General features: G+C 35.2%; 1 protein-coding gene across 2 annotated transcripts in view; it reads right to left on the minus strand.

Annotated features, from left to right (window-relative positions):
• Positions 1-23,724, minus strand: part of LOC121729433 (neuroligin-4, Y-linked-like) — a 92,298-nt gene extending 68,574 nt beyond the window's left edge. For both annotated transcript variants that reach the window (XM_042117947.1, XM_042117946.1), the window contains exon 1: positions 23,597-23,724. The gene's annotated coding sequence lies outside the window, so the exon portion shown is untranslated. The remainder of the gene's footprint in view (positions 1-23,596) is intronic.
• Between the last annotated feature and the right edge of the window lie 1,133 nt (positions 23,725-24,857).

Below are 24,857 nucleotides of genomic sequence, written 5' to 3' on the forward strand. Positions count from 1 at the left end.
AGTTCGAAACGTAATGTTGGTCGAATTTATTGCTAATTTAACGCCATTGAAGGTCAAACAAAGGTTAAACATATTTGTTCAAAAATGTAAGTAAGTAATGGGTATTTTTTTCGTTTATATACAGATAAACGATCATTGACCTTATTCCTCGAAATGTTTTTGTAATGAGCAAAATTAAAAAAAATGGACAATCCCCATTGGAATTACTCAATACAAATTACATATATTAAAATTACATACAGGGTGTAACAAAAATAAGTGATAATACTTTAGGGTGTGTACATTTTCCTCGTAGAGAGTTTACTGTGAAAGTAGCAGCGCTGAAAGACTCTTGTATGGGGAAACTCGTGACGCTCGGGCTCTTGCCCATACAAAAGTGAAAAAAATTTTTCGTCTTTCAGAGCTGCTACTTTCACAGTGAACTCTCTACAAGGAACACGTACACACCCTAAAGTATTATCACTTATTTTTGTTACTCCCTGTATAACAATTTTCATTTTGGATTTTTAAATTATAAATACCTATATTTACGAATGAATTCATAAGTGATGACTCATTCATTAACACTGTTGATATGATTAGCTTAGAACTTAATACAAATAACTTAGAACAAATTTAACGATATACAAATTCTTGTTAACATCAATGAAACATGCATTCGATACTCGTCAAATTCGATGACATAATATTTAAAGAAATGAAATTAAGCGAATGTTCCGTTTTAGTACTCACCCAAGTGAAGCGTCTGATAACGCCTTAAGCTTATGTAAAACAAGAAGTTAAACTTTCAAAATTTAACAAAATTTTGTTGTTGTTAATATTGTCTGTTTTATTATTTATACAATCAAAATTTTCGATAAACTAAAATGATAAAGCTAAATAATTATGTAACTTTGTAATTATGACAATGCATACACGTTTCAAAACTTGTTCACCAGATTGTTAGTATTTAATCTCATGTTTCAGAACTTTTGTTATCGTCCCGATATTAATAATTACTTGTACAATAATTATAACTTACACGTGTCTAGCTGTTTTATAACTGATAACTTTTCGCTGAGTGAGTATGTGAGAGGGAGCAAATCTCCTACTCTTTCATGTTCGCTTTATCTGCGTCTTTTAGGATTTGTAGCTCCTAAAGGATTGACCGATATTCTATCATTTTTTTTTCCAAAGCTAACAACTCAAGTAAAACCTACTCTCAACTTCTGACTTAATAAGGTCTTCCTTTTTTTAAAAGAAATATTTCCGTACTCAATCTATGTATATTTGAGTATATTATCTTTCAAACTTTTTTATTTACCACGCAAGGATGGACTGACACTTGATTTTTTCAGCGCCGCGTCTCGCCGTTTCTTTGATCTGCGTCCGCACGCCTGACGAGCCACTTTGATGTTTTAAAATCGGCGACGAACCAGCAGGCCGTATTAAGGGCTCATACTCGTATCTGGAGCGAGCAAGACGCACTCGTGATTTAAGAGAGAATACTTTACCTGATTTTTTTATGAGATACTTGTATTTCTTATCCTCTGAATTCTGGTACTAGCTGTATATCGCTGTTAAAGGCGTGAATAAAAATTCCTGTGAATCAAACTTAAATTCCTATTTCACCCTCAGGGGTGTGATTTTTCAAAATCTTTTCCCAGTGGTAGCCTACATATTTTGATGCTTTTAAAAATATTAATCTATTTTTTTAATAAAAAGTATCCATTGTTACCTGTCACAGGTAACCTGTGGTACCTTCAAAAATATTGTGTGCCCGATCATTATAATCCTTAGTATCCTACAATGATCCTATAATGATCGGGTGAGCAGTTTTCGCATGAAAGCTTCAGATATTTCTCATCAAAACCTCCATTATAATGTTTATTATACCCTACCTAAATAATTCTTGAATGTCTTTAAGTTCAATGTCCGTTACAAACAAAATTGAACATAAAAGTATAAATAAAACAAATAAATAAGGTTTTTTTAATTAATTAATGTAATAGCTATGTTTACCTGATAGCCATAATTGAATTGAGTCTTGGCTATTCACTGGTTAAATTTTTTAAGGTGTTAACCTTAATTCGCAGACCTATTAAATATCCTTTAACATGCATACCTTCAATGAAATTAAATTAGAGATCAGCTTATTCCCCGAATCTTTGAGAACCAGTGACTTGTACAGGCGTGTTCAAAATACAAGTTACGAAAACGTACATATTCGAGCTCGCACGAGCGTACCTCCTTCAACTGAAAAAGTGTCTATATTTAGACGACGTATTTGCCCTGGCTTAGAAACATCCTTAAAATACCTTACTAGTTTTTTCTTGCGTTTCTGTGCGCGATAAGTGTTATTTTAGTTTTCACGGAGGTTCTTAGCCAGACTTTCAGTGTCATAACTCATAGTTCGAAATGAAAAAGAGTTTATGGGGTTATGTGTTATGACTTATGACTTATGACTCAATGTTACTTATTCGCAATGTCTTTATTTATGACGAGCTTTTGCCCGCGGCTTCCCTCGCGTTATGAAGGATTATTATATACAAACTTTCATCCCCTTTTTCAACCCCTTGGGGTTGGAATTTATCAAAATCCTTTCTTAGCGGATGCCTACGTCATAACAATATCTACCTGCATGCCAAATTTCAGCCCATCGGTCCAGTGGTTTGGGCTGTGCGTTGATAGATCACCATGTCAGTCACCTTTGAGTTTTGTATATTAGGTATAAGTATATAGATTTATGATTTCGTATTATAAAATGATACAATATTATATTAATAATATTATGATTATTGTGACATTGAAGAATAGATAAGTTAATAAAAAAAATAATAGAAAAGCTATGTCTATACCACTCTCTTTACATGCAGACAGAAAAAATATACGGAACATTTACTGAAAATGAAACTTTTTAATTATTATGTAGACTTTATCATATTATATTAATATTACAGCTCTCACACTAACAAACATTACAAAAGTTTATAGCGCTGCTATTTTCACAGGCATCTCTATATAAGGGATATATATATATATATATATATATATATTAAATAAAATATTAACTACAATATAAAGCAATACCTGCTATACCGAATAATATGTAATAGAACTAATCCAAGCGAAATAACTTATACTTATAAGCACATCCCTTTTTCTAGGGCTGTGCACACGGAGATTTACGGTTTACAGTAAATGTGTAAAAAAAATTTAATACCGAATTCCCGGGGGAAATCACTAATGCTGCCAACCCTATTAAACGTTGCACACGCCAGCAAATAAAAAAATGCAAAGAAATTTTAACATTTATAGTTATTCAAATATTTGATCGGATTTTGAGCTTATACGTGGATAAATTGAATATTTTAATGCCTCTTTATTCTGAATTGATATGAATTTTTGTTTCCAATTAGCTGTGCAGGGATCTACGAATACTTTTTAATCATTTTACCAAAACAATTTATAATATTACTAGATGTCCCGCGCGGCTTCGCCCGCGTAAATTAGGAATTTTACAGAAACCGTACATTTTCCCATAAAAAAATATTTTCCCCGTTTTTCCCGCATTTTCCTGAGTTTCTTCGGTCGTATTAGTCTTAGCGTGATAATATATTATATAATATAGCCTATAGTCTTACTCGATAAATGATCAATCTAACACTGAGATAAGTTTTTAAATCGGACCTGTAGTTCCTGAGATTGACGCGTTCAAGCAAACATACTCTTCAATGTTGTTATATTAGTAAGTACCTGATGGACTTGTGTTACAGGTACCAGACAACGGAAATATATTTAATACTTTTATACTATACATATATTTAAGATTTTTATTATATGATACACATATTTAATACACATCCATGACCCAGGAACTTTGAAAACTTTTTGTTCCGTCGGCGGGATTTGAACCCGCAACCTCCGGCTTGAGCTACCAACGCGCTCACCACTGAGCCACAGAGGTCGTCAAACTATTTTTAGACATAAAATAAAGATTTTTTTTAATTATCGCTTGACAAACTCGAGTCTCGATCTAAAAGACTATGAAATGGTATAATATGGTAGTGATGATGATGATGATGATGATGATGATGATGAATGTAATTTGCATAGTAGCATATGGTTCCTGTTCTTAAAACAACGCCGAAACTCCCAAACTTGTATCTATAAAGAATCAAGAGTTCTCTCAGCACCTTCCGAACCACGGTATACCAGGTATATCTCGGTGCAAAATCTTACTTGTTGGTAGCATATGCTTAGAATACTTCTCACGTAACCGAAGTCACCACACGTTTCCCTATAAGTTTTGAGGAGTTCCCTCGATTACTTATGGATCCTTCATCAGATCACCACTTTTGTGAATATAAAAATCGGGTAACATACGGCGGAGTAATCGTTGAATATAAGAAAACGAACATAACACCTCCCCCATTTTGAAAGTCGGTTAAAATTGTAGCCTATGTGTTATTCTGATGTATAAGCCATATTATTGTAAAGTTTCATTAAAATCCGTTCAATAGTTTTTGCGTGAAAGAGTAACAAACATCCATACATCCACACATCCATACATCCAAACAAACTTTCGCCTTTATAATATTAGTAGGATGTAGCCTATAATATATTATCACGCTAAGACCAATAGAAGCGGAGCACCAATGAAGAATGTTTCAAAATCGGGTGATTTTTCCTATTGTGCTGCGTAAACGATAAAAGTTTCGCAAAAATTGGCAGAATTTTCTTTATTTACCCATGAATTAGTTACTCTCTCGGGTCTGTGGCTGTTTGGTTGTTCGTTTTGTTCGGTGTTGCTATGTGTCTGTGCGGATGATTTTCTTGCTCTCTGTATTCGATGCCTATCCCTATTCTGGCTGAGGCGAGCCTCACGCTCTACAGATGATTCTCTTTCTCTCTGTATCCGAATTCTATCATTTTTCCGACTGAGGCGAGCCTCACGCTCTACAGACGATTCTCTTTCTCTCTGTATCCGAATTCTATCATTTTTCCGACTGAGGCGAGCCTCACGCTCTACAGACGATTCTCTTTCTCTCTGTATCCGATTTCTATCACTATTCTGGCTGAGGCGAGTCTCACGTTCCGTTGACGATTCTTCATCTCTTGCTGAACGTGCTCTTTTGGCATTCACTGTACTACGACCTAAGCAACAAATAACCCAATCGCAAAGCAAAAACAAAAGTCCGTTTTTCTAACGCAAGTCAAATATATTTTTATCGACAATTCAGAAACCAAAGAACCAGAAACAATGAATATCTGAAAGAAAGCGCTGTGGTTGCTCCTCTGCGTTACCGTCTGCACAACCACACAATGACGAAATACACTATCTACTACAATAACATAAGCCCGAAGCTTATGAGAGCCCCCGGCCGGTTCTGCCGTAACCGCTATGTCCCTCGGCCGCCGCCGCGCGACATATTTTTTGATTCCGCGTAAGTTTATACGTTTGAAAACTTCTAAAGTATTGATCGAAATTGTATAGTGTAAAAGACAATTATAATCTACATTTAATGTCTTAGCTTCCAAACATGTTTATTTGGATAAGGGTTAATGTTGTAAATTGTTAAAATCGCTTCGTAAATAAGCCATTATTTTTCGTAAAAAGTAAAGAACAAAAATGGCTATTGTGAGTTATCCCTAAGAAATAGACATATACCATCGCGGACTTTTTTGTTTACCTAATTAAGGTGTACAATACTGTAGTACATTATTTTGATCTATCTCGTAGGGTTTAGCCAGCGTTTGCAATATAAACGCAAAAAAATGAATTTATTTACGACATAACATTAGAAACCTCTAAAATTATCAGTGTTTCTCTACCATATTATGCATATGTTATACATATAAACCTTCCTCTTGAAACACTCAATCTATTAAAAAAAACCGCATCAAAATCCGTTGAGTAGTTTTAAAGATCTAAGCATACATACACACATACAGACAGCGGAAAGCGACTTTGTTTTATACTATTTAGAGATTATCTCTTGTGGATAATCACATTAGAATATTTATAGGATACAAAATAATATAATTCTTTTAAAACCTTCTCTCATAAAATATGTCGTATTGTAACTTGTGATAATTATTTAAATCATAGCAATTTGTTTAAATATTTTCTGACGCTTTTCAAAGTTATTAAGAATAAGTGGCTCTTATTTCTAGTTACTTTAAAATCTCTTTACTTTGAGAATGTATTAAGAATTCTTATTTTAATTTACGCATCTAAATAATTCTAAATACTTACTAATAGATATAACATTTTCTTTACTGATAAGGTAATGTTATATTTTAACTAATTTGGGTTATTCCCCCAATCTGACTTAGTAGGTATAATATAATGTTATAACATATTAATAATATGAGCAATATTACATATGCATAATAATGAAAAGGGGAGTAGCCTCGTTGAGCCCCTTTTTTCCTAGATTCTTAGATGTGGACCTCCTGACCTATATTATATCGTCATAAATACAATTAATTATTATAAAAAGGGGGAGTTTTACGTTAAAATTGAGACTGTAGAGATATTTTGTAGTTTGTCTACCTAACAAAACCTAAACGCGCTTTTCTTTGGGTGTCCACTGTCCATCCGTTATAGCCCCCCTCCCCAACAAGTCACGTAAGTTCGGCTCGTTCCCTTACTCCATCACATCTTAAGTTATCGACGAGTCGTATTGGTTCCGTACAAGGGGTACAGGTTTATTCAAAGGATCCGGGATCTTTGTAAATAAAAAACAGGATTAACTCAACAAAAGGTCCATTATTCTTCAAACAAAGGGGAGGATTTTCTGTTACCATTCACTTAAATAACAATACGAATGTTAAGATTCGCTTTTGTTTTTGGATGCTTTACGAAAAATCGTGACTTTCCCTCGTTTTAAACACTTCTAAAGTCCTGAAAAATGTAAAAGTTTAAATTGAATAGCTCCGTTTTAAACAAGAGAAATGTCATGATAATCTGAGAGGTTAGACTACATAGCCTAATTGTTACCTAATATCGAAATGTTCCCGCATGCATGCAAACCGCACATTTTCCCAGGATAAGAAGTACTCTATGTCCTTTCCTGGGATTTGAAATCTCTTCAAACCTTTCAGTTAAATCGATTCAGTGGTTTGGGAGTGAAGAGGTATATTAACTGTCAGACAGACAAGCTTTATCATTTTTTTTTTTATTTTTTTTTTATGAAATAAGGGGGCAAACGAGCAAACGGGTCACCTGATGGAAAGCAACTTCCGTCGCCCATGGACACTCGCAGCATCAGAAGAGCTGCAAGTGCGTTGCCGGCCTTTTAAGAGGGAATAGGGTAATAGGGGAGGGTAGGAAAGGGAAGGGAAGGGAATAGTTGAGGGTAGGGAAGGGAATAGGGTAGGGGTTAGGGATTGGGCCTCCGGTAAACTCACTCACTCGGCGAAACACAACGCAAGCGCTGTTTCATGCCGGTTTTCTGTGAGAACGTGGTATTTATCCGGTCGAGCCGGCCCATTCGTGCCGAAGCATGGCTCTCCCACGTATTTATAACATAAGTATCGATTTCGACATTGAATTGAACACATTTTGGCTAATGGCTCTTTAGTAATCGAAATCAGTACAGCTGTTAAATTCAATTAAAATAGTTGATTAAGTTTCGGCACAATACGATTAATCCGATCCGATGTGACAATAGTTATTAGATTATGATTTGCGTTCAATTTACTATGTTAAACCTGCATACTCAATTTAGTTGACGGTATACATTTAATGTGAAAATATAATAACTGAATAATATAATAGTAATTGAATTTATAATTTATGCAATTGTAAAGTAATTATATTAATAATGGGGATTGTCCATTTTTTTTTAAATTTTGCTCATTACAAAAACATTTCGAGGAATAAGGTCAGTGATCGTTTTTCTGTATATAAACGAAAAAAATACCCATTAGTAACTTATATCTTTGAACAAATATGTTTAACCTTTGTTTGACCTTCAATGGCGTTAAATTAGCAATAAATTCGACCAACATTACGTTTCGAACTTTTGGTAAGCTTCTCGTATCAGCTTTCACATAATGAGAACTTGCATTTGACGAACCAGCCATTATAAATAAGATTGAAAGGAAAAAACATACTGCAGAGGTCAATTATTGGCCGCCGATGATGACGTCAGAGCGAAACTAAAAATTTATTGAAAAAAAACTAGCCAATGAATTTCAAAATTATTTAATTTATATTCTTAAAATACTCTATTTTAACGAAAAAAAATATAAAAAGTACATGTGATTTTTTTTGGACAATGCCCATTATACAAGATGTTTGAGTCTTTGTTGCGTCATCATATTGAAAAAGCGCCCGTATGTGCAAGGCATAGGGTTTCAGGTTCATCATAACATGTAAACGCTACACGTACTAACTGAAGCAATCTGCTATCCGATTATTTCCCAAGAAATAGCTCTCTACATATTTGAGCGAAGTTGTACAGCGTTAATAAATTCACCGACAAACACGACGGAATCGATGCTCGGAGTTGAGAACTTATGATTACAGTTATCAAACTGAGCCAGTGACTGGATTATAAGTTCTAATTGGTCACCGTGTTGGTTTTAAATATTCGCACAGGTACACAGTTGAATGTTAACCCCAGCTCTTGAAAAGACTTTAACCTTTACGATAAGTAAAGTTTTTTTATGAAATAAGGGGGCAAATGAGCAAACGGGTCACCTGATGGAAAGCAACTTCCGTCACCCATGGACATTCGCAGCATCAGAAGAGCTGCAAGTGCGTTGTCGGCCTTTTAAGAGGGAATAGGGTAATAGGGTAGGGTAGGGAAAGGAAGGGAATAGGATAGGGGATTGGGCCTCCGGTAAACTCAATCACTCGGCGCAACACAGCGCAAGCGCTGTTTCACGATGCTTTTCTGTGAGAACGTGATATTTCTCCGGTCGAGCCGGCCCATTCGTGCCAAAGCGTGGCTCTCCCACGTATAAAGTAAAAACTTTGTGCCAAAAATCGTATATCACGTGGGAACCGTACATTTTTCTGCAACGACAACCATCCTTTGTCCTTTCCCGGGACTCAAAATAACAGCATTCCAAATTTCACGAAAATCAGTTTAGCAGTTTAACCGCGAAGAGGTAACAGACAGACAGACGCACTTTCGCATTTATAATATTGTGTGGATATACTATACCCCATATTTTTATCCAAAATATTATTGTTACATAAGATAGTTATTTGATCAGTAGTATTACATTATATTACTTATAGTACGAATTTAAAGAGCAAGAATTAGACGTTAAAAAATTTTGATTATTATTTTCTTAGATTACGATTACGTTTTTTCGGTAATATAGTATAAGGAAGTTAATAAGCGGTACATTTTGCTGGACGAATAATAAAGAAAATCCTAATTGGATGATTTTCAAGCTCGAAAAACTTTACCCTCAAAAAACTTAACCGTTCAAGTGAACTCGCTAAGTCATGGTAGGTCCTTAACCTTTTTAGGTCATTGGAATGATGCTTCATACATTCTGAGCGTGATTTAACCTTTAATGTTACTCGGTATTTTTTGATATTATAATAACACTAGCGCCCCGCCCCGGCGTCGCACGGGTATAAAATATTTATACGTGGGAGAGCCATGCTTCGGCACGAATGGGCCGGCTCGACCGGATAAATACCACGTGCTCACAGAAAGCCGGCGTGAAACAGCGCTTGCGCTGTGTTTCGCCGAGTGAGTGAGTTTACCGGAGGACCAATCCCCTACCCTATTCCCTTCCTTGCCCTCCCCTATTTCCTCTTAAAAGGCCGGCAACGCACCTGCAGCTCTTCTGATGTTGCGAGTGTCCATGGGCGACAGAAGTTGCTTTCCATCAGGTGACCCGTATGCTCGTTTGCCCCCTTATTTCATTTCAAAAAATCTTATGTCCTTTCCCGGGACTCCAAAGTATCTCATTATCAAGTTTCAAAATCGGTTTAGCGGTTTAGGTGTGAAGAGGTAACAGACAAACAGACAGACGGACAGACAGACACTCATTACATTTACATTACAGACAGACATTTACAATATTGGTATGGATATAGTCTCAGAGACACATCTTTTTGTTGAGCGAGTTTCAATGACACGGCTAAGTTACCGTACTGTATAATATTATATTTTGCTCATACGAATGAGTCGTTTTATTGGCTATTGAACTACGAACAATAGACGGTGGTAATCCAGCACAATCAGAATATACAGTATTTAACAGTGCGTGAATTTCGATAAAGAACGAATCTGTTATCAATTTTCCAAATTCCATTTTTTATTGTACGCCGGTAAAATATAAATGAAATAGCTTATGGCACATTTTTATGAGCATGAAAAAATGTATATGAAATAACAAAATTTTAAACTCTGAAAATATATTTACTGCAGTTGAAAATACAAAAAAATATTATTTCAAAATTTTATATTACTTATTAAATACTAGCTATTTGACCTTTGCTCGGTATTCGATAAAACACGAATAAAATGACATTTTCTAAAAATGATTCCTAGCTAGTTTTTCCGCGTTAGATTTTAGATATAGTTAGATAGTTAGATTCCGCATAAAACCCAGTTCTTGTGATAATAATAATACATATACATGTAATACATACGTAAACAGTGAAAGGAATACCAAGATAATATAGTTCAAATACTTTTAGAGCTTACAACAATATAGTTTGAACAAAAAATGTACGACAACCATTAAAAACAGAAAAAATAAAACTGAAACTTAAAGTGATTTTACACATGCGGTACAGAATCACTTTGTAGGGATGCGTACACGAAAGGAAAAACGGAACTCTATTAATAATATCTTTTACCGGTGAGAGTCAGACAGCGATGTCAGAACTGCAATTCAATTGCCAGAAATTTTTTATAGTTATTAAGTAATTTTTTATAAGTTGCAGGACTTGCAGCAATGACAACAAAATTTTGTCCCATGCACAGATGTGACTTTTCACCATTTTCTTGTTCGATGTCAATAAATTTTTAAGGCACCAACTTTTGCTGATTTTATTCTGACGCGGGCCAGACACGCACCAAAAGTTATAAAATATATTATCAGCGCAAACTGCTACGCATTACTCAAAAATGCATTCCAGAATTTCATACATCTGAAGCCATCAGCGACGACGGTCAGCGAGCAATCAATTTGACAATGAAATCGACCTTAGTACGGAACCGTTTGTGATCGAGTCCGACCCGCACTTAGCCAGTTTTATCATATTTCGGGATTTTACCGACCACGGCTGTTACTAGTAGTTTTAGATTCATGACTTTCATTTTTCAACGCTCGTAAGTTTTACTTGAATTTTTAGGAAGTTTCTGCTATCTGGTCTCTTTTTTACTCTTTTCTATGATACTGTTCATAACTTCGTACCTGAACTGAATAAATGCGTTATTTCGTAATTTTCTAGGTTTTTAATCGACTAGGGTGAGGCCAGAAGAAACTGTAATGATGGCTTAAGCAGTCGATGACGTATATGCCCTGGTAGCGGCTAGTTAGCTATTTATTTTCCTTGGTTTAGTTTATATTTTGTCTTTTACCGTGACTCAGTCTCAATCTTTCATCGAAGTTAGTTCAGTGGTTTTACCGTGAATTTCTGACATGGATTTCGCGTTTATAATATGACGCACGGATAGGACCTAAAATTTTTCTTTCCAACAAGTGTTATGAAAATCGGTTCACAAACGGCGAAGTTTTTCGCTAACAAACTTAAAAAAAAAACATAATAATATTATACTCGTTACATACGGTCAAATTCAGAAACCTCCTCTTTTGCAATGTCGGTTAATGAAGCATAATTAGATTTCAATTCTAATTATTTAAGGTTAACCTACCTAGAACTAAATTGACCTCCGACCTTTGACATTGGGGTAAGTCCCAACTATCGGTACCAGGCATACAAAGGTGACCATTACCATAATTATTCAGGCCGAATTGAACCGAGTATTAATAAATTAAGATCCCCCTTAATCCATACCTAATATTATAAATGGGAAAGTGTGTCTGTCTGTCCGTCTGTTACCTCTTCACGCCCGAACCGCTGAAACTATTTCGCTGGGTATTGAGTCCTGATACTTTGAGTCCCGGGAAAGGACATAGGATACTTTTTTTTCGAACAATGTACGGTTCCCGCGCGAAAAACGAAATTTTGCGAAACGGAGTTACTGGCGTTATCTAGAGTTTTTCTAGAGGATTTTTCTCAGAATTCAATATCTTTCTGCATTCCAGGATGTAAAAATGAAACAGCAGTGCAAGCATTCATTTTCGCCACTCAATAGAAATATATTATTTCTGTTTTTTACGCCGTGTCTTACGAATTTTCAATCAGGTCACGTATCCTGACTCTCCTTTATGTAAGATATTATTTTTAGTTTTATTTTTAAATAAACCCCTGCCAAAGAAGTTTTTACTTCAATAAAGCGCAAAAAAATGCGCCATAATTATAATATCATTATAAAAATAAAAAATTTCAGTCTTACACTTACTTAAAACTAGGGCTAATTAACTTATTCGCCTACAAAGGAAATATTGTAGATAAAAGTTAGTTTTATGCTCGCATAATATAAAATATCTTTCTAATATAACGTGCATTCTACGCTGAAGCTACTTCCCGCGGGAGCAAACTATGAAAAACCAAAGCAGTTAGGTATTCTTATAAGAATATTATGTTGCAAAGAAAATGTATATTGCTTCAATTTATATGAGAACACTGAGATAATGTGAAACATGAAAATATCTACACCGATATAAAATTTCAGTTGAACAATACGTGGGAGAGCCATGCTTCGGCACGAATGGGCCGGCTCGACCGGATAAATACCACGTTCTCACAGAAAACCGGCGTGAAACAGCGCTTGCGCTGTGTTTCGCCGAGTGAGTGAGTTTACCGGAGGCCCAATCCCCTATCCCCTAACCCCTACCCTATTCCCTTCCCTACCCTCAACTATTCCCTTCCCTTCCCCTCCCTACCCTCCCCTATTACCCTATTCCCTCTTAAAAGGTCGGCAACGCACTTGCAGCTCTTCTGATGCTGGGAGTGTCCATAGGCGATGGAAGTTGCTTTCCATCAGGTGACCCGTTTGCTCGTTTGCCCCCTTATTTCATTTAAAAAAAAAATACTTTTTTATAATAACCAGCTGATAAGTATTCTTAGAAATAAAAATGTTTACATGTCTAATAATAATAAAAATAAAAAAAATATTGGCTATTTCATGAATTTTATTATTGTATCCCTTTTTACTATTACGAATTTTTATATCTTTTAGTTGGTTATTTTATTAATTTTATATTAATACTTTAAGCAAATTGTAATAATATAATAATAATAATATCTATGGACGCTTCACACCACGTCAGTCTGGCCCTGTGCTAAGTACCTGAAGGACTTGTGTTACAGGTACCAGACAACGGAAATATATTTAATACTTTTATACTTTACATATATTTAAGATTTTTATTATATCATACACATCCAGACCCGGGACTATTGAAAACTTTTTGTTTCGAACCCGCGAACCCCTGCTTGAGCTACCGACGCGCTCACCACTGAGCCACAGAGGTCGTCGAAATATGCATGTTATATTTCATATTTTTTAGTTGATTTTATGATATTGTGAATGCGGTGTTTGTCTTTAAGAAATTGACATGCGTTTTCAATCAATCAATTGTTGACAAACCAAGTTAAATAAAAAAAAAAAAAGTTATTTTTGTCTTTGCCTGCCCTATGGAAGTACTGGACAGTACACTTTGTTCTAATGTAACATAGCCTACGTCCTTTCTCATAGTTATCTCTAATGTAAAATCCGTTCCAAATATCAAAATAAGCATCAGCTCTCACGACACAGGTTATCCTAGTGTGAGAGCCACAGTTAATCATTTTGGTAATTTAAGGTCTGTTTCACCACTTCCTGATAAGGCTATCCACCAATTAACTTGACAGATCAAGTATGGAGAATCTGTCAAAAAAGTTTTGAATAGCCTATTAGGCACTTTATCAGAAAGTGATGAAACAGGCCCTTCAACAGCTAAAAAAACCCTGTAATATCATTATTATGGGAGTTTTGTATATTTTTGCTACAATAAAGTTTTTTTAATCATAGCTCGTCCTTTTTTCGCAAACAAAGAGATATTTCCTCTATTATATTAACCCAAGAATACCAGACAAGAATTATATTCACACTAAATGTATCATTAAAATGCGACAATGGTACGTTGTCTGCACTCGCAAAGGTTTATGGGGTATAGTGAGTCGAGGGCGCTGGGGTGAAAATTACCCCCTGTTCTGTTGTTGTGTATTTAAATAGGTTTTATATGTACTTAGATACGCGAAACAACAAAAAAGATTTTATGCGACTAATAATAATGCGATGTGAAAGCTAAAAAGCCCTAAAAAAAGTAACCTTTAAGAGCTCTCCTGACTCTAAAAATCAAACATCGTCCTTCACTCCTCACATTCACGCCCGTCTTTTATATGACAGGTGAAAAAGGACGGCACGGAATCATCGCCAAGTTAGTTTTACTTGAATAAAAGACGAACTATAATGATTATGAACAAAGTGTTTTGAGCAAATTTAGGTTTTATCAATACCTTTTTAGATATTAAAAAATATTAAAGAGAAGTCGGTTAAAAAGACAGCAAACTTCGAAGATCCAAGCAAAGATGTGTCTAAAACAAGGTTTTTTTGTAAAAAAGAAACTATCGAGCATTTTTTCAGTACCTTATCGTGTTTTCGTCTTGAGCATTTAATCTTCATGAACTGAAGTTAACTTCAGTTCATGGATTTTTTGACACAATTAATTGTGTAAAAAAATCAGTTTTCTAGACCTTACAGATTTTAAGAGGTTGACTACATACTTTAACTTTACAGGTTTATTTATACAGTTATGTTATGTGTTTTTTGTATACAGTGTTACTGATTATATTATGTCGAATTTCTGTCACGTAATTTCGGCATAGTGTTTTTAGATACCTTCAAGAGTGCTATGTTACATAATATTATTATGTCATTACAAGTCACAAGTACGTATCTCAAGAAGCTAATGATTTGTCTTGATCGGGGTCAATTTGATCCCTGGCAAAAATAACCCCCGGGATTAATCCTGATTAAGTGGGACGTCTAAGACTACGTGGGGTAAATATATCCCTATTGGACGAGCTATTACTTACGAGATTAGCAGGGTTACACCTGCGTCACATGCTGTTTGATTACAGGAACGGGTAGGGTAAATTTGACCCAGTTTCTTAGAATATGTTGCTTGAATGTCATGTCTGAATATTGACGTGGCGGTTAAGTTTTGAGTACGTTCTGATGCGGCTTATGTCCATCCATACTAATATTATATATGCGAAAGTGTGTCTGTCTGTCTGTCAGTCTGTTTGTTACTTTTCCCGCCCAAACTGCCCGCCCAAATACTTTGACTCCTGGGAAAGGACATAGGATACTTTTTATCCTGGAAAAAATTACGGTTCCCACGTGATAAATTACAAATTTTTCTCATCATCTACTTCTTAATAATAATATAATATAACTAGCTGTCCCGGTAAACTTCGTGTCACTTTATAACCTTCCCTGGACTTCTACGAATATTTTAAGACTAAAATCAGCCCAATCCGTCCAGCTGTTTTCGAGTTTTAGCGCGACTAACACATTTGAAAATCCATTTTTATATATATAGATGATTACAAATGTCTGTTGACTTTTCACATTTAAACCGCTGAACCGATTTAGATGGAATTTGGTATGGAAGCACTTGTAGTGTAGTGTGTACTATTTTCTGCGTAACGTAATTATAATAGGTGAACGTTTTCTATGTCATTTCTCGGAACTCAAAGTATATCCCTATCACATTTCATAAAAATCTGTTCCGCGGGTTGGACGTTAAGATAGACACAGATAGACTGCTACAGATAAACTTTCGCATTTATAATATTAGTATCGAAGTATAGATTCAATACAACATGTTATTAATTATTATACAGGGTTGTTTTGCGCGTTTTTTCGAAGGACCAGAAATCCTTTTAAATTTCGAATTCGTTGCGCTAATCACTCGGCCGTGGTTTTTCACGTGTCATGGGTGACATTTTACGATTTCCCGCCTAATTTATCTTGAGCGGCCATCATTGTTTTGCCCAAATCACGGATCGGATTTAATTTGGACCGTTTGAGTCGGGTTCGCAAAATTAAGGGATTGCTGTTTAATTAAAACACACTTAAATTTTATGGTGGGGCTTAAATAATTAATTTTGGTGTATAGTTTAAACCCCTTGCTAATCAGAATATTTAAAATATACACAGACAAAATAGTTAAAGTTTTGTCATGTTGATCAAGCCACATTTCTAACATATTAGACAAGGGCAAAATTTTGTACATAATACGAGTATTATTGTTTAATCTTTTTTTGTGATCCCCAAAAAAAAAGGTAATCCTCACTGTCATCGTGACCATTTCTAAAAAGCTTTTTATTAGAGGTCGACTCGTTGTCGACCGTAACTATTAAAAGAAAATATGGAAGCAAAATATTTGACCCACTTCTAATGATTGTATTGTTTTAAAAAATAGTCAGCCAATTTTGACGAAAATTTTGTATGGACATACCTACTTAGAATCCCGAGAAAGGACATAGAATAGTTTTTATCCCGAAAAGATTTCCAGACACAAAGGCACGATATCGCTGAGAATTTGACAAAGACATGTTTAAGTAATGTCTCTTAAATGCTTAACTACTAAACTAAACAAAATAGTATATAATATTATTATCCTCAACCAATAATTTCAAACAATAAATGTACTATTTTCAAGTTTGTTGGTGTTATAATTTTTGAGATTTTGTGATTAGTCAGTGTTTCGTTCTGGGTAAATAAGAATATATTTTTGTAGTTATTAAGGGTAAATAATTATTTTGTAGTTAGCAACCTGACTTTGCCTTGGGCTCACTGTGGCTTAATAAATTGGTACATTTTCTTTAAACTCTATAAAAATAAAACGGGAAAATGAAAATGCCAAGTCCCCGTCCAACCTTCCCTTGCTCGTGTCGAGTATCCGTCCAGCTGGATTATGACAGGAAAAAAGCACCTGTGCATTCTTCAAACACTTTAAAGATTTCTATGCTTTTTAATAGAATGAAAATTATTTGAACGGAATTGACGTAAATTTTTTATTTCAATTCATAGGGTCAATTCCGACCGCAACCCGTCGAGGCGAAGCGAGGCGCGGCGCGGCATAAATTTGTGTGGATTTGACAGATTTCAATTGCGTGAGACGTCTTGCGAATCTGTCAAATCCATACAAATTTCGAAATGCATCTACGCGTCGCGTTGCCGTCTGAATCAATCCTTTAAAGTCCCACAAAATGTATGGGATTTGATATTAGTATTCGCTAGCGAAGCGATCACTTATTAAATGTCAAATCGCATACATTTTGTTAACGTTTAGCAGTTACGCAGGAGTATTTTCTTGTGTGTGCGCAGTACACAAGAGCACTCTCAATTCCTTTTACTCTAATAATCCAGTGGGACGGACGACCGACAAGACTGGCGAGAGAGGCACAGGACTTTCTATATTATGCCCATCCGACGAATGTATGGCCTTTTAATCAATCAAGCGATCAGCCTGCATTGTCCTAACCAAACTTGGAAATAAGACGTTTTGAATATGGGAATCGAACGAGTCAAGACCCACGCTCTAAACCACTGGACCACGGAGGCGTCATAGCTTTAACAATACTACTACAACGATTGTTAAATTTATTCCATCCGAGTACGAGTAAGGGATGAACCTTCGACGGATTATCATATTCAAATTGTACTATAAGGTTTCGTACCCCGAGGGCTCGAGATCTTATTACCAATCCCCTATCCCTCTGTTACAAAGACAATCGAATTGTAATCTAAACTTGAATTTTTTTCACTTTCGACACATGCTATTGAAGGCCGAATTGGATAATGGTTAAAGGTTTAAGTCATATTTTTTGTTACATAAGTTTTGACATTGTTATAATATTTTGTGCATGGTTTTGTGACCATTGGATTTAAATTAGTAATAAGTTTAATTTTCTTAGTTCTGTCCGCGAATTTATTTCTTTTTAGACCAGAATGCCCGATGTCCTTTACGCTACATCTAGCATTCCTCAGTCCATGAATAATTAGAAGGGCACTACATTTGAATATAAACAGTAATATCACATCACTTACCTATTGTAACTCTTCCCCCACGGGGAGGCCCTAATTTTCTTTTACACCGTACCCTTTTAGGGTTAAGGCCGCTAGGGAATTGTAAAAGGATTACGCGCTACCTTTGTTAAATCTTCCCCATTTAATTCACTTTTACTTTGCCTGCTTAGTACAATTTGATCATGAGACAATGAGACTTCGCATGGAGGCTTAAGTACAGTTGGGGCCTCCTAAAAGTCTCCTAAAAGAGTCCATTCAGCCCAATAAATGGCCCTATTTTAAGGTTTTTTGTTATCAGGTGATAAGAATGAATTTTCTCGTACAAAACATGGTCAGTTCAGTACAGTCTATTGTATTGATTTTTTGGTATTTCTGACTCAGTTTAAGGGGGCGACTAACCCAAAATTTTCGATTTTATAATTCATTTTTATACTTACTTGAAAATAAGCCCCGAATTGTTTCATTTTCTAAAATTAGATAGATGCTACATTATATTTACAAGAAATCGATCTGATGAACACGATATCTTTTAATTTTTTCAATAGAAAAAAACACAAAGATGCATCTAATTTTCACGAATTTTCCATTTATTTCCATAACCGTGCATTGAACTAAGTTAATATTTTATCACATTGTATAAAATTCCATAATTGTGAAACCGACCTTGCAGATTTTTTAAATGTTGTATATTTATCGAGTTATTGAGAAAAAACTAATTTGGCGATGAATCCGCGTCGTCCTTTTTCACCTGGCATATGAAAGACGGGCGTGAGTGTGAAGAGAGAAGGGCGATGTTTGATTTTTTGGGTTAGTCGCCCTCTTAAGTTGGATGAGTCTTCATACTTAACGTCATTAATTTTAATATAGCCTTATAAGTATCTAAGCTCTTTGTATTTTAATAATAATTACTTCTAAGGACTAAAATATATCAAAAAATTTCGTAGGTAATGATAGTTATCATGTAGTTAGAGTTTTTTCAAAGTAAATCAATTATATAATATTAAATATGGTCGTCTACATAATATTATCCATTATGTTACTATAATTATAGTTTAATTATAAATAATTACAGCTTTTGATAACGTAATCCTCATACTAATGAGGATTATGTTACAGAAAAGCTGTAATTATTTTAAATATTTAATGCTTGTTTTCCATAATAATTATGATCAAAGAAAAAGTCACTCTTTCACAATTATATAAAAATTACTAACACGAGCGACGAACACATTTAAGATCCATTTTTATATATTATAAGAAGAAGATAATGATAAAAATGTAATTCTTAAAATTAATCAGTTTATTGCTTTCAGATCTTGCCGTCAAATTATTATAATTCTAAATTTAGACATGAAGCAAGATTTTGTTGATTTGTTCTGATGAAATTACCTAGAATTTAGAAAAATGTATTTACCATTAAAATCTGTTCAGCCGCTTTAAAGAATAAACACACAAACAAACTGTTTATAATTTTAGTGTGGATTATACTTAAGATGATCTCCAAATTAGTAATAACCAATTAGAACGCCCAAACTAATTCAAATCAACTGCGTAATTGATAAAGTGATAACATTGTATGTTATTGCTCGGCCAATAAACTAGGTAATGTGTTTGGAATGGAACAGTTGAATTTAATAATCCATATTAATGCGAAAGTATGTGTTTGTTACCTCTTCACGCCCAAACCACTAAAACGATTTTGCTGCAATTTGGTAAGGAGATACTTTTAGTTCTTAGATAGGACATAGGATGATTTATATTTTTTATAATAGAATTTTGGTGTGACGGAGTTGAAGGTATGTTTTTACAAGCTATGCTTATGGTTTAAGTATAATAAAAATAAAATAAATAAAAAAGCCTTTATTTCATAGACGATTATTACACTAAGAATAAAAAAACTAAATATGTAGGAATTAAACTAATTATTAATCATCCAGAACCCCTCCGCGGGTGAAGGCCTCCTCCAGAGATGCCCACTTTTCTCTATCTTGGGCTATGTTTGTCCATCGTGGCCCAGCTATAGATTTAATATCGTCTTTAAGTATACTTAAATATAAGTTTAGCGAGAACTCTACATATTCCCGCAAAAAGAAGCCTATAATATCCTTCCTCGTGTTTTTTTTATATCTGTGCCACATACATAAAATAAATCGGTCAAGTAGTTCGTGAAAAAAGCGTGTCCAAAAAAACAGACTCTTTTGTTATCTTCTTATATAAAAAAAATCTCGTGTTATAGTTGCCGTACTCATCCGAAACGGCTATACTGATTTTTATCCATGGAATATATATTAGTGTTATATATTCCGTGTTTTTACCTATATGCATATTCAGTAGGTCTGAGAATCGGCTACTGGATACTTATTATATTGATAAGTGCATTTATTAAATCAATAATAGTAAATTATTACAACTCGAGACTGACGGCGACCATTGTTTGTGCGACAATGGACGTTTCCATGCTACCATACTTATTTACGGCCGTTCCCAATATTTGATCTATCTCTGGTTTTGCCCTACTAGAGATAGGAATAGCTCAGATTAGACATTAGAGACATATATTTTATGTCAATTGTGAGTTATTCCTATCTCTAGTAGAGCAAAACCAGAGATAGATCAAATATTGGGAACGGCCGTTAGTCACTTTAATAAAATAATACGCTACCCATCTGGGTAGCGTTTTATTTTATTAAAGTAATTTATGCCTAAGTATCTTTTACCATAATTATATTCAGCCCATCTGGGCGAAATATATGGCAAAACAACGTTATTACGTATACCTCTAAATTCAAAATCAAAAATATTTATTTCTAAATAGGCTAACAAAGTTAACTCTTTTAGAACGTCGTGTCTACATGAGGCCTACCACCGGTTCGGGAACTACCCCGCCGAGAAGAACCGGCGTAAGAAACTCGCACGGGGCCACCTTTTACCAAAAAGGTGGAAAATAACAAAGATAGTTCTAATTTTAGTCTAAGACATAATTTTAGTAATGAAAGATTTTCGCGGATAATTTAATTTAAAATATTTAGCATTACGAAACTCGTTGGATTCTGCATGAAAAATCTTTCCAAAGGTTAGTTATATTTGTATTATCGCGTTTTAATGAATATTTTAGCTGAACAAGTTTTACAGAATAACCAGAGAAACTTTGGAGTTGGTAGTGGAGTAAGTGGAAAGTCTTAATTCAGGTTAAAATTTTGAACTCGAACTGAGAAACAAACATTCCAAGTTAAATAAAAACTTTGAAGGAAGCATTCAAGGAATTTGGTGTTGGTACCTAGTGGTGAAAACAAACTTAAGAGCACGCAAATAGGTATACATAATAATAAGGGTAAGTATTAACAATTTTTTTTACGTATAATACTCCCCACACCGGTTTCGGTGACGGTGGCCGGTTTCATTGTAACCAGACCAGGTACGCAGGAGTAATTTTATAGTGCCCAAGTGTGTGCGCAGTACACAAGAGCACTCTCTATTCCTTTACTCTTATAACCCAGTGGGACGGAAGACAGACACGACTGGCGAGAGATCAGGCGCAGCACCGACTTTTTACATGCCCATCCGACACATGTTTTTACCTGGTAGAGACATGGCTCTATGAAAGATGCCGGCCCATTCGTACCGAAGCATGCTTTGGCACGAATGGGCCGGCTCGACTGGAGAAATACCACGGGCTCACAGAAAATCGGCGTGAAACAGTGCTTGCGCTGTGTTTCGCCGAGTGAGTGAGTTTACCGGAGGCCCAATCCCCTACCCTATTCCTTTCCTACCCTTCCCTATTCCCTTCCTTACCCTCACCTATTCCCTCTTAAAAGGACGGCAACGCACCTGCAGCTCTTCTGATATTGCGAGTGTCCGTAGGCGACGGAAGTTGCTTTCCATCAGGTGACCCGTTTGCTCGTTTGCCCGCTTATTTTATAAAAAAAAATATTCCACATTTTACCGTCTTAAATAGATTAAAAGCTTAAGTAAGCTTAAGTCTTAAGTACCTTAAAAATAAAAAATAATATTCAATGTTTTTAATCCGTTTTTCTTTTATTTTTCAAAATCCCAAGGTTTATGTGGTTAGGTTAGTGATTTAAAGATACTAATGTTACTTAACAAAAACAGATTATTTGTGTATTTTATTTAAATTTCTTTTCATAAAACATGAGCCAAAATATTTTTACGAAAAAAACACGAATTCGACAGGATTAGGAAGCGTGCATTTTATCCCGGTAAACAATCAGGGGGCTGGTAAACAAACATATCACTTATCTCTTGGCAAATATTTCAGATTCATCCCTATATTTGCAATGAAGGTATAAATTTGAGGAAACTAGCTAAAAGCTAAGCTTTGTGAGGGCTCGCGTAGTTTTCCTGCGTGGTAATAATCTTGAAGGCAGTTTTTTTTTATATTTTAATAGTAACCAAACCTTGACACACTCATAATAATATACATACAAAGTACATATAAACAAAAATTACTATGTTAGAGCACAAATCAATAGGCGTGATAGTTTTTCCTAAAATTGTACCACAAAAGTGCTCAGGATGTGGGATATACTAGGGCTCGCTTCGCTCGACCTGATAATCTTCACATATTCTGTGCCTGCCTTGAAGGCAACAATTAGTAACGGCAGATATTTTAGGTCTATGTGGCAAAGGTTCTTCTTGACACACAAAATGTTTTGTTTTAATCAATTACTACCATAGAAAATTGAACGTTTAAATCTAAAAAACCATTATCGCGAAAACGATATGAACTTTAACTTTCATTACATTCAAAACAAATAATTAAATTTACTCTGTAAATTCCGAAACTAATTGAAAATAAAGTTACCAAACTTGTCAAAATATCTCCTTCAAGTTCCAATTTACAAGGTGGAGACGACAGTAATGTAATATACCAACATATAATCTCAGGAAGAGGATTTAAACTAAGTACTGGTTCACATAAGCCTCACCATCTTAGTTCTAACATTTAGCTGAAATAACATATCAATTTGCTCTCGAAACAAACTAAATAATCTAAATGTTATTTAAAATTCGCATGTCTTTTAATTTTCGGCAGAATATTTATTATCTGAACAAAAAAGTATGACGAGCTTACAAATAATATAATTGCTTTGCTCACATTTCTAGAATAACAACCTATTCAGAATAACGCCTTTATGTTACTAAAAATAGGTTTGTAATTAAAAAAGTAACAAGTCTAGTATAATACTCACATAATGCTCATAATGGAACAAAAATGCACACATGCCCAGGCATTGTTGGCATAATGAGCTACGCGGCTGATTATGTATTCTCAGAAACAAAAACTAAATTTCGGAGCTCACTTCGGCTTGATTAATGTAATTGGGGTAAAAATTTAACGCGCTCGTTGAAAAACGTTAAGATCGTTTAAGCATTTTTAACGTGTTAACGAAACTTACCTTTTTAACATCGCGCATCCGATGTGAAGCAGATCATGCACACTATCAGTCACGCACTTTGACAATTCAAATTTGAAATTGGAATATTCAAACACGCGATGCGAAGAAAATTCGCGTACGTCCGGTCGCGGCGAGGGGTGCAAGGCTACTGAAGTCTGAAACGCAAAAGTGCGAAAGAGCCACGGGGGTGGTGCTGCGGATAGGTTTAATTCGTTTAACGATAGATGGCGCTATTAAGGCTTTCAGTTAATTACTTTATGCTACGTGCTTAGAAAGAATCTTCAGACATGTCTTAGGTTTTTTGGTATGAAGTTTATGAAACAAATTCTTTACGCTTCTGAATTCACGTTTTATTATAACTTTTAAGTTTAAAATTTTAAATTATACTATTTTGTACTTACAGCCCACAAGAAATTATGGATGCCGGATAGACACAGGTACTTTTTTTTTTAATGAAATAAGGGGGCAAACGAGCAAACGGGTCACCTGATGGAAAGCAACTTCCGTCGCCCATGGACACTCGCAGAATCAGAAGAGTTGCAGGTGCGTTGCCGTCCTTTTAAGAGGGAATAGGGTAATAGGGAAGGTAGGGATGGGAAGGGAAGGGAATAAGGGAGCGTAGGGAAGGGAATAGGGTAGGGGATTGGGCCTCCGGTAAACTCACTCACTCGGCGAAACACAGCGCAAGCGCTGTTTCACGCCGGTTTTCTGTGAGAACGTGGTATTTCTCCAGCCGAGCCGGCCCATTCGTGACACTTTGCAAGTAACACGACACACGTGACCTATACAATTAGCTATCTCAATTTAACAAGGAGCTAGTACTTCTTGATCCTTTGTTGATTGAAAGGGCAATGTAGGAATAAGTAGGTGTTTGGCAATTATCAAACATTATGCTAAGTACTCACATACGGTTTTGCTCGATCGAGCAATAACGTCGAGGAAGACCCGCGGCTCGGGATTTCATCCACACATTCAGCATTGCTTGATATTTTATTCTAAATCGATATATTTAATTCCATCGAGCCGGCTCGATGCGAGCCTTCGAGCTGTCAGTTTTGCGGTCCAAACAGTAATTATTACTTCATTTGGAGTAAAACTATCGAGCAAAACCGCATGTGAGTACTTAGCATAATGTTTGATAATTGCCAAACTCGCTCTTAGACGTTTGTGTCACGTCACTACCCAGTCACTACCGGAACAATTCCACTCCCACGCTCTGAGTAAAGTTCACATTTCCAATTAAATCATTATAATATTAAAG

The sequence above is a fragment of the Aricia agestis genome, chromosome 8 (assembly GCF_905147365.1).
Source record: "Aricia agestis chromosome 8, ilAriAges1.1, whole genome shotgun sequence".
NCBI lineage: Eukaryota > Metazoa > Arthropoda > Insecta > Lepidoptera > Lycaenidae > Aricia > Aricia agestis.